This window comes from Megascapheus bottae, chromosome 5 (assembly GCF_031878675.1).
Source record: "Megascapheus bottae isolate mThoBot1 chromosome 5, mThoBot2.hap1, whole genome shotgun sequence".
Taxonomy (NCBI): domain Eukaryota; kingdom Metazoa; phylum Chordata; class Mammalia; order Rodentia; family Geomyidae; genus Megascapheus; species Megascapheus bottae.
In genome coordinates this window covers 70840160-70852368 of record NC_143513.1, presented here as the reverse complement: position 1 = coordinate 70852368, position 12209 = coordinate 70840160, and the positions used below count along the sequence as shown (strand labels likewise).

Sequence of the window (12209 nt, the reverse complement as noted above, 5' to 3'; positions counted from 1 at the left end):
AATTTTCTTGCCATTCCCAGATGAGAGTGGAAAAGGGCACATACAGTCAAGACTTTTAAATATTGGAGACATTGCCAACTCTGAGAAACAAGATGTATCTTCAATTTGTGTATTTTTCAAAATACAGTAGTTATATTGGACTATTTTGTGTTATAGAGACTTTATTATCTCACATGTCTCAATCTCTGTTTGGATTTTAGTTATTTATTTTTTTTTTTTTGCCAGTCCTGGGCTTGAGCTCAGGGCCTGAGCACTGTCCTTGGACTTTCTCTACCCCTTGAGCCTCAGCACCACTTCTGGCTTTTTTCTGTGTATGTGGTACCAAGGAATTGAACCCGGGTCTTCATGCATGCTAGGCAAGCACTTTAACCACTAGGCCAAACTCCCGGCCCAGGATTTTAGTTATTCTTAACTTATCAACAACATGAATGAGAAATTGAAAACACTTGGTATTTTCGATTTATATCCAAAACAGTATAAATAGTAACTGAGGGTTCTTCTGCTAGGGTAAGGAACGAATAATTTAGTTAGCTTTAAAAAAATTGAAATAAATAAAATGAAGATAAGATTCAAGATAAAGCTTTAGTATTTCTGATTGTAATCAGTCACTTGTCATTGCTATCCTGTCTTCAAATTTTCTGGGAAGTGATAGTTTTGACATTTATTATTGAGCTATAATTCTTAAAAATAGGAATTTAAGATTTTTTTTTCTGTTGCTGTTGTTGTTATAGCCAATTGCTTACAGTGTGTGCATGGGCTAAGCAACTAAAAAAGAATTTTGGTTAGTTAAATAATAGCTTTTACTAGAGACACTCCAGGCCATGAAACCCCAGTGAGAAGTTGTCAGATTCCATTTTAAGGAAGCAAGGCTAAATTTTGATATGTGTTTCCTACCAAGTATAAATCTAATCTGTAAGCAAAGAACATTAAATGTTTTATTTTGCTAGTGGCAACAAAGAATGTAATGATGAATATAATATAGTTTAGATTTATAGTTGAAGTTCTTTTTTTTTTTTAAAGCTTATATCTGTATGGAATAAAATGGATATGTCTAGCTGTCTTTCCCACAGTCAAAATGGACAATTTACAGAAAGAGCTTTGTCTAGACCACCCCAGAATGTAGTGGCTTTTTGTGTTAGTGACTGCTGCATGTAAGAAATGGCTCTCTCTAGAGCTTTGCCACTGTTACGTTGAGGGATATTTGTTGCATGATGTAGAAAATATTGTGTTATCTTTCATCCTTTTTATCTGACTAGCCTCACTGCCAGCTATTTTTTTTTTTTTTTTTTTGCTAGTCCTGGGGCTTGAACTCAGGGCCTGGGCACTGTCTTTGAGCTTTCTCAAGGGTAGCATTCTACAATTTAAGCCATAGTGCCACTTCCAGCTTTTTCTGTGAGCATATGTTACCTAAGAATTGAACCCAGGCCTTCGTGCATGCTAAGCAAGCACTCTACCATTAGGTCATGCTCCAGTGTGGGCTCCAACTCTTGAGCTTAAGTGATCTTGACTTGTCCACTCAAGTACTAGTACCATAGGTACACACCAACACTTGATAGAGGTGATTTTTAAAAATCTGTACATTTGCCATTGTTTAAAATGACTTGGATGGTGATGAAAGTGCAAACATGTTTTTGGTACAATATGCAATCAAGTACATAGAGTAAAGAAAAATGAAGTATTTTCTTCCAAACTAAGTTAATTTGTAATACCCTCTTGGCTATCATTCTAGGTCATAGAATGTGTGTATATTTCCTTGTGTTAATTTTCAGTGCTAGCCATATGCAAAAAAGAAACGAAGACCAATCAGCTCTGGGTCTTGTCCTTTTTACATAGTCATGAGAAAAAATTTTTTAAAGCTTGCTTCTTAATATTATCATCATATTTTTATTGTGTATTTGTTACCAGATTACTATAAAACAATTCCTCCCACCCCTGACTTTCATTGTTTTGTGTGTAAAATGTAGGTAGTTCTACCTTGTGTAGGTCTTTGTCATCATCCTTCATGTTTTTCAGAGGATGATTTAATAAGCATTTAAATTTAGGCTGGGCATGAAAATGAGATTTTAGAAAATACTTGATCAACATCAATTTTACTTTACTCTTTCGTTCCCTGATCATTCATCATAATCTGTGCCTTGAGCAGTGTTCAAAGGCAATGAAAGAGCTTCAGATTAATTCTTATTACTGTCAAATCAAATTCATTTACAATAAATATGTGAGCTGTGGCTATCAAAAGCTGAAACCTTTTTGTATGGAACTGGACATCAAGCCAGATGTTAAATCTCTGTGAAAGATATACCACCAACACATATTTGTTAAATAGTCTTTTTTCTGGGTTATAAAAAATCATTGCCCACCCTAGAATGTTACATTCTGAAGAATATATGGCTTAAATAGCCACTTGTAAAATATACTAGTGGCTCACTGAAATGTTATACAACACCAGTCAGAATTTTTTAAAAGAAAATGCTAATGATTCTGTAGTTGAATAATGATGTTCATCTTTGACCTTTAACTGCCTCTCAGGATCCCTCTTCTCTAAGAGAACCTTATTGGTAATTTATATGGATAAGAAATTAAGTCATAGAGGGTAAGGTCAAGAGAGCCTAGGTCTTTGTGTATCTGGTTCCTTTTATAAAAATCAGTTTGCTGTACGTATCATTGAGCTTTGTGTTTCTATCCATTTGAAGTAATTCTCTATTTGACCATACTGTGGTTCATATATCCACTCATCACAAACATATACACAATGGTTCCCCCAAGCACTTCTACCTCATGGCACTTAGACTGGATCTAATTGTTGAAATTATTGGAAAAGAATTTTAAATACTTTTCTCTTGATACACATATATTATATATTACAATCATTCTTGTTTTCTTTCTACCACTTATTCTTTCACTTATGACATATTATATTATTTTTATTACTTCATTGACATGTCCCAATTGCATAAATTTAAAGCTGAACATTATGCTATTCTGTTTCTTTAGTTGTTGTAAAGGTGTTGTTGTAAGGAGGGGTTACAGTTACGTTAATCAGATAGTGAGTGCATTTCTTTTTCAACAGTTTCACCCCTCCCTTGTATTCTCCCAGTTTTTCCTTCCAGCCCATTCCCCACCCCCAAAGTTGTACAGTTCATTTTCAACCTAGTATTTAGTGAGTATCACTGCTGTATTTATTCATCCTTTTTTTGGGCTCCCTCTTTCCCTCCCCTAAACAAATAAACTTATACTATTATTTTTGATATATTTTAAAATTTTAATTTATAGAGGAATTACAGTTATATTCACCAGATAGAAGGTGCATTACTTCTCACGCATTGATACCCCTTTTCATGTTTTTGTCCCCATTTCCCTCCCCCTGCTCCTCCCCTCATCTTTTTTTTCCCTTTCTATTTTAAATAAACAAATAAATGTATATGTAATATACCAGGTAACAAAGTCAGATACTGTAACAATATGAGATTAACCAAAGGGCAACACAAGAGAAGAGAAAAAACATAGTACACTAAGAACAACAGTCATTCGATTTTTAAAAAAATGTTATGTATGTAATGCCTTATTGGATTAATTTCTTCCTGGTAAATTCTCTATAAGCTATGTAACTGAGATAAGTATATTAAAATTACTGATAGTGTGAAAATATTCAATTAGGCCTTACTCATTTAGGGTAATTTATAATTTGTCACAAAATTAGAGAAGATTTATGTTTCTTTACACTAACATGTTGGGGGTAGGGAATGAAATGAGAATGAGAGAAAGGGTTGGTAAGAGAATTCCCTGAGAGGAAATCCTAAATTACTTAGTAAATTATTTTATGAAATCGTCATGTATGTTGAAAGTTATTATTTATGGAAAATCAGTAGTTCAGAGAATCACTATTCTAATTATTAGTTTCATTAGAACAATTTCCCCTGAGGACCTCTTACTGATAACACTTTTTTTTTTAAAGAATTGAAACAAATTCTAAATGTGTTTCTTTTAAATTGTCATGTGTGTTTAGATTACACTCATTTATGGGGCCTTTCTACCATTTACTCTAGGTAGCTTGGTATCATATACTATCTGTTTTATATGTCTATATCTATATCTATAACATATGTTATAGAGAAATATTTGCACTTCATTTCATAAACGGAATCTTTGAATTAGCCTAAGGCCAAGTTCATGTAGTATAAATAACTTGAAGTCCTTTTCTCACCTTCCTTTTTTTAATAAAAGTGAAAGGGCCTATTCAAGTGTTTGTTCAGTGCTAACTGTCATTTTGCCAGCTAAATATCATATAGTTTTAACTGATCTAAAACTATCTGATGTAGATAGTATTGGTGGGCAGTACATTGGTATGAGATAAATCTATTTGGAAAACTGTTACCTTAAAGAAAACAACCTGCAAATACCTAAAAGTGTAAAGATGAAAACATTTGAGCACTTTGTATGAAGAAGGGCTCTGGGTCTTGGCATCTGTGGACATTCTTGTGATGTCTTCTCAGCCACCTGTGGTCTCTTATTTTAGGCTGTAATTTGTATCTGCTTTTTCCTAGTAAGGGTGCCAGAATCCTTCTAGGATCACCACTTGCGCTATCAGGGGAGAAACAGAAAAATTAATTTTGGTAGAGTAATTGTGAGTACCCTACAGAAATTCAAAATGATCTCTGTAGTAGGACTGCATTTATCAGAAATACTGTTAATGTAGTACTTAGGTTTATGGTGATTTAACATATAAATTCAAGTTCAGACTGATTATAGCTGAGCATCTGCATAGTGAAATTACATTATTTTTTTAATTAATTAATTAATTAATTTATTCATTCATTCATTCTTTGGTCTGTCATGGGAATTGAACTCTGGGCCTGGGTGCTATCCTGGAGCTTTTCAGCTCAAGGCTACTGCCCTATCCATTGAACCACAGTGCCACTTCCGGTTTTCTAGTGGTTAATTGGATATAAGAGTCTCATGGTCTTCAGTTCCCCAGGCTGGCTTTGAACCATGATCCTGAGATCTCAGCCTGCTGAGTAGCTAGGATTACAGATGTGAGCCACCGTGCTTAGCTCCCCATTATTTTATTAAAACTTAATTTCCTTTGTTTTAAAAGTATTACACTCAGGCATCCTATTGATTAAAAATTTATGTTGTATTATTATCTGTTTCATTTAATAGAAGTAATAATCATCTGTTCTTAGAAAAGTAGAACTAGGTGCAGTGGGTCACACATGTAAGACTAGTGCTCAGGAGGGTGAAATCTGAGGATCATGGTTCAGAGCTAGCCCAGGCAGGGAAGTATGTGAGACTCTTATCTCCAATAAACTACCAAAATAGCTGGAAGTGGAACTGTGGTGGAAGTGATAGAGTGCCCTTGTCTTGAAATAAGAAGCTCAGGGGCTTTATCCAGGCCCAGTACTGGGAAAAGTCCCAGTTTTAGGGGAAAAAAAATATAACTGGGGGCTGGGGTGTACTTTAGAGGTAGAGTGCTGTCTTTCCATGCTTATGGCCCAGAGTTCCACTCCCAGCACCATTACAAATGTATAAAGCAAGCAAGCATTCAATAAAGCAAGTGAGAAAAAGCAGAACTGAGTCTGATATAGGTGAGAACAACTGGTCTGAGTGGAAACATCCCCTCCTGTTACTCTTTTGTACAGTTCTGGAATTATTCAGGATTGACATTCCTAAACTTTACACAGAACATGGAATAAGTTATGCAAATGAAAATGCTGCTTTATGATGTGGGGAAACTACCACTTTTTTCCTAAGTAACAGCTGGTATTAAGGAGATTTGTGGATTATTATGAATCTAATTGTGATATTTTCTTTTTATCTATGGTTATCTACACAGTGTAACATTACTATGGATAATTTATTTTACTTTTAGAAAAAGGCTAAGTACATTCTTGCATTTAAATGAAAGAAAGCACTATGCTTTGGTCTTAAAATCCTTTTGTATTGAATTATATTTTAAAGATGGTAAAATCAGTTATGATCAGCTGAGTCACAGAGCTTCCACAATCTTCACAGAGAATTATTTTTATTTTATTGGAGATTATAACTACTTATGAGTACATTGAATGGTGTTTTCTGAACATTAAGTGGAGATTTGTTACTTTCGATGAAGAAAAGAAAATAGCATAACCATAGGTATTATAATCTGACTTCAAAAGAGGCTGATCTAATTATCATGATGTGAGTTAAATAAAAAAAACAATGCTCAGGATATTGCATTATACTTTAATGAAAAATATGACCAATATGTATTATGTTGTCTTGACATTTTAATATATTTGAATGATCATAAAATATGAATTAAACCTGGGTATAAAATCTGTATTTTACTTCTCAAAAGTTTTCAAAAGCCATTGTTGTCTAGTGGTTAGCTGGTGTGTTGTCTTTTTTTTTTTTAAATTATCCTAATGAACTGCAAATGAATCCATTGAAGACTTAGGTCTAACTATGAGCTCCTCCCACTATTTCTTTTGTCTAGTAGTAATACACTATCTAGCGCTAGGATGCTGTTTTCTTCCTTATAAAAGGGGTGTAATTAAGCCATTTTTCACTCATAAGAAAATCTTGAGGAAGTTGACTTGTTCCTTGAATGTAAAAAGTTAGGTAGATTAAAAGACAGGAATTATTTTCAGACTTTGGAATCTTTCCTTGAACTTTGATGACATACAGTGATAAATTTAAAGTCTCTCTTAGAAAATAGCATTAGAGCTTATAGAGCTATATCATATCCTAGTTGAATTCAGGAGTTTCATTTGTGTTATAGATTTGGGGGATTAAATCCATATGTGACTAAAAAGCACGTAGATGTTAATAACATGCAAGAAGAAAAGATTGATTTGTGAGTAATTAGAACTATATATGGTGTCCTAATTTTCAAAGCATATTATTTAGGTGAGAGAATTTTCAAAGTATATGTTATTTAGGTGAGGCAATTGTCTTGGGAAAAGCCCATCCCCACTTTAAAAAAAGTGATAGTGGGCTCATTTACTGCTTCATTGTTACGAAATTATACAAAATTGCTATTAAGCCTGCTTGAGGATAGTCATTAGGAAAATGGAGTAGTGTATAAAATGTAAATGTTAATTGGTCTTATGTTACTATATATTAAAGCACCTACTGTTTATGAGTAGATACATTATGTTGCTCCTCTAAATTTCTTTTGTGAAATAATAACTAGCATTCGTCAGTACAGATTATGGATTATAACTGCTTTTCAAACACACACACACACATTTCCTCTCTTTGTTAAAAATATCTTTTGTTTATGGTCTTCCCACTCTTTGTTTCATTTGTAAACTTGTTGGCAGGCCTGTCACTGCTCCTTTCTTTGCTCTCCTCTCACTGGACTCTGGTGCTTGTCATGCAATGTAATTTTCATGCACGGGGTAGCATGAGGGGTTATTGTAAGCTGTGCTGGCAGGTCTTCCTCGTGTTCTGGGCAAACTGAACATCTCAGAGTTCTACACCTCAGGCACTCACTGGGGTTGACATGATATCTGTTATCATTTCTGTATGTGCTGTATGTGCTATCTTGGTTCATTTCTTTTCATTCCATTCCTTCTTTGTCCCTAATGATGTTTTTCTTCAACTTCCCTCTTTCATCTGATGAATTTTTAAGGCTTATTCCTCAGCCTTTTAACTTTTTCCCCTTACACTGTTTTATTTATTTTTCTGGGAGAATCTATTGCACTCAGATCTGCAACTGTAGTTCCCAGGTCAGCATTTCTAGCTGACTCTCAAGTCAAATCTGAATTTTGGGTTCAAATACCTAATTGCCTACAATTCCATGTGGTGCTTCTGCCATTACCTTCAACTGGGTATGTTGAAAATGAGGTCATTATCTTCCTCTCCTTTTATTAATTGATCATCATGGCCATTAATTTTCTGGCATCTGGGTTTACCTTTGACATCTTTCCCTTTGATCTCGCAATCTCAGAAGAGGTGTTTGGTTTTTTTTCCCCCTCCTTTCATAGTAATAGGTTCTGTATCTCAGAGTCTATGTTTACTGCTAGTCTTATTTTAGGTCCTCATCACCACTTGCCAATGGCTCTCCACCTTCAGTTACCTGGAGTTCTTGTTAGCACATAGTACTAGGCCCTATTCCTGGAGCGTTTAATTTAGCAGATGTCTAACAAGCACCTCCCCTAGAGTTGCTAGTGCTTTGTGGAGAAGATGAAGTTACACTGAGAACCATATTGCCTTAAATTTTTCCTTCACTTTTTGCCCATTTTTACTAGATGAAATTTTGTAAGCCTTTGATTTTGTTACATTTATTTTACAATTGTTAGTGATCACTTAACATTTCTTCAAATTCTTTCATACTTTCTGAATTTCCCGCAATTTAGCATAATTATCCCCCCCTTTTTTTTCCTTCTTATAAAAATTGTTTTCCCCAATATTACTGTCTTACAAACACAAACTCTTATTTCTATAATGTCAAGGTCTGTTTTATGTGCTTACCTTTTTTTTTGTGTGTGTGTTGTTGATGTCAGTCCAGAGGCTCGAATTCAAGACCTGGGTGCTGTCCCTGAGCTTTTTTTGTTGTAAGGGTAGCACTTCCAGCCTTTTTCTGCTAGGGCTGACTTTGAACCATGATCCTCAAATCTCAGCCGCCTGAGTAGCAAGGATTATAGGCATGAGCCACTGGTTCCTGGTTTTTGCTCACTTTCATTGAAAATTTAGCTTAGCTAATTGCATCCAACATGAGAAGAATTCAGGCAAGATGTGAATTTTGTATGAGTGAAAATAAAGTTTATTAGGAAAGAAATACAGAAAAATATTTATGTGGCATAAATAATCCATGGAAAATGACATTTCAGCCTATCTTTTCCTGTTCCTCTATTTTCATGATTATAGACCTTGGCCATAGGTTAAAAGGGGGAGAATTTGAGGCAGGAAGTGAGAAGCTGTGTGTGATTATCAGATATATTTGTATTTTGTTATTTCAAATTGGATAGGGAAGGGGGGAAAACAAGATGGGGGTTGGGGGGAGGGTAATGGGGACTAAGACATGTGAAAGGGTATCAATGTATATGAATTAATGCACCTTCTACCTGGCAAATATCATGTAACCCTTTTATTAATTACAATAAAAAATATCAAAAAATAGTATTAAGTCAGGGAAGTCTAGAGGTTCAGAGGTTCAGTAGTCTGAGTCCATATTCTCAGGATTGGTAGCGTTTATTACAATAAAGGACATTATGCTGTCTTCAGTCCTTCCTGGATTCCAAAATGGCTGTAAAGTGACTGCTAGTGAGAATGGCTCAAGAGCATGAAGTCCTTCCCTGGACCAGCCTGTGGTCTGGGAGGTTTACTGAGTTACACTGACTTGTAGTTTTCACTGGCCAACCCTTATGTGGCTGGGATACTCAAAAATGAAACAAAACAAAACCCTATGTGATGACATTGAATGATCCTGGTGGCTACTCAGGCTGGACACCTATTAGTTGAAAGACAATTAAAATGGTTTCTCTAAAGATCCGGTGATTTCCTGTAGGTAAGTGCTACCTATTACTCTCATAAAGCCGAGGTAAGGATTAAGGCAATGTGGATTTATTACGGAATGAATCGATCCATTTCCCTAGTTTATGTTATACCTGTAAGTCTCTTGATTTGTTTAACAAGTAGTTAAGACAAGACAGGTGAACATCTTGTGGTTAAATATCATGTGATTGCTCAGAGAACAGAAATCTGAATTTAAACATTGAAACAGCATTCTGGCCAGTACAAAGTGCTTATGCTGAATATGGCCAGATTTTCTGAGGTATGTCCAGGAGCAGAAATATGGTGATGACAGCAGATCTGAGGAGAAGGGAGATCTTTTTATAAATAGGAATTACCTATCATATCTTTGTATTTATACTGTGTATCTTTTCTTTTTTCTTGTTTTTATTTTTTTTAGTGTAGGATTGTTATATATCCTCTCCCCCAGGCTATACCCAAAGTTGGTTATTTGCTTTTTCTAATGTCTTATGTTTGACTGTACAAGTCATACAATAAACACATGTTCACTGAACTTCTGCAATTACTGGCTAGCAAAGACTGTAGCAAAGACCATCCCCCACCTCCTTTTCTTTTTTGCTTTATTGTAAAGCCTAGAAGCTGATATTGCCAGGTGGGCAATTGAAAAATATTTGTGAACATGAAAGTAACTCTGATAATGCCATATTGTCCTTTGCATTCATTCCATTGGGTTCTCTAAGTCAAGTGGAGGCTCAAGTCTGAAATTATGAGTCTCCCATTTAGCAGATCATGGAAGGAAAAGGATAGGTAAAAAAATTGGGTCCTGGTTTTCTAGATGAGACACATTGGCCTAAAGGAATGACTTATTTCCAGAAAAATCATAGAAACTAATTGTGCCAAAGTTAGGATCAGATTTTAACCTTCAGTTTTGGCTTGCAGTTTTGGGGGGGTCTTATGACTCTGGTGGACGATACCTTTGACTGCTATATATAGTTCAGTGAAACCAGGTTTGGATGGATTTTGTACTTTGTTTGGAGTTGGAGAATTAATGCCATTTAATTTATAGTTTTATCACCAGTGAACAAAATAGATTCATTTTTGAAACAAAAAATTAGGCTATGCATCAAAAAGCAATATCCAGAGGTAATTATTATTTTTAATTTAAATTATAGATCTCATTTTCCTCGAGGCTTTGTGAGATCTTGCAAGTATTATTCAGGATATTAAGACATGAAATACTAGAGGTATCTACATCTCAATACTGGTTGTATGAATTGTCTATTTAAAAATGTGAAAACTGTGGAATATGAATTACTAGCTTATTTATCACTAAACAGAGTCTACAGCATGGTACTGATGCGTGTTTTCAATTCCAGTGGAATGTGGGGCTGGTTTCTATGAAAGCTCATTGTGAAGCACACTCTAAAATGGGCATCATTTGCATATTATGCCATTCAAATTAGAAACTTATGAATGTATATAAATCCTGATGGAGCAATAATGTTACAAAATAAACCATTAACTTCATGCCATCACCAAATTCTTCGTAACACTGTGCCTTCTGATACACTATTTATGATTGCTCCACTATCTTCATTAACTTTAATGTGTAAATAGCCACAGTTACCCTGCCACATCTGGTGACAGCAGTTTTTGAAGGTTCTTAAGTTCCATTTTCCTTATGAGGCAATGAAGGTAACTGTTGACTAAACATGCTTATATTCTCTGTGCATTTATGTTTTTGTGTTTGAATCAGGTTTCTTTGTCTGCTGAGTTGATTGTGCCACAGATGAGAAACTCTTACATATTTATTTCAAATTTCTGAGACTAGTTAAGTCTTATTTTATTTTTTTATTCTCCTTGTAATCGACTATATATCTCTTAAGAGATAAGAAGCAGGACAACATTTATCCTGTAGTGCATATTGTAAGGTATTAAGTTTCAATATACTTCATGTTTTATTGTATTGATTGCATAGATGCATAGTATATTTTATACTATAATCTTAGCATAACTATCTCAATCTTGGGACATTTAGAGTCATTATCTTAAATCTCTTGATTTTATGCAATCATATAACTTATTTTTTTTCCTTATAGTTCTTCAGGTTCTCTTGTGTGTTTTAAACTAGCATAAAAAATAATAGACCTTAGTGTGGTGTGGTAAGTCAAGCCTATAATCTTATCTTCTTGAGAGATAGGTTGGGGGATCATGGTTTGAGGCCAACCCTGGCATAAAACATGAGACCCCCATCTCCAGTTGTTGGATGTGGTTTCATAGGCCTTTTCCCCCAGTGACACAGGGAGACCCAAGTAGGAGAATCATAGTCGAGCCTGGCCTGACATAATTTAATAACCTATGTCAAAAGTAACCAATGCAGAAAAGGATTGGTGGATAAGATACAAGTGATAAGAGCATCCCTTTAGCAAGTGCAAAGCCTTGAATTCAAACTCCAGTCCCACCAATACAAAAGATAGGTCTTATGTAACTGGATATGACATATATAAGCAAATAAAATGATAAACATACACTAAAGAAAAAGTACCAAAGGAATTAATGTTTTTCTAATTGTCAAGTCACAATTTTTTTTGAAGCAATTTAGAGTAAGAAATATTGTAACTGGAGAGAAAATTAATGTTAAAGAAATAAAGGGAAATCATGGGTGGGAAAAATTGCCAAGAAAATTGTCATGTTCTTTGATCTCTAAAAAATCCATGTAAATCTCATATAATCGCTGCATTTTCTTTCTTTCT

The 12209-nt window shown here is 34.7% G+C and overlaps 1 protein-coding gene across 5 annotated transcripts in view; it reads left to right on the top strand.

Moving 5' to 3' along the window:
- The window catches only part of Chchd3 (coiled-coil-helix-coiled-coil-helix domain containing 3), a 269461-nt gene that overhangs the window by 39924 nt on the left and 217328 nt on the right, over positions 1-12209 (top strand). The window lies entirely within an intron of this gene.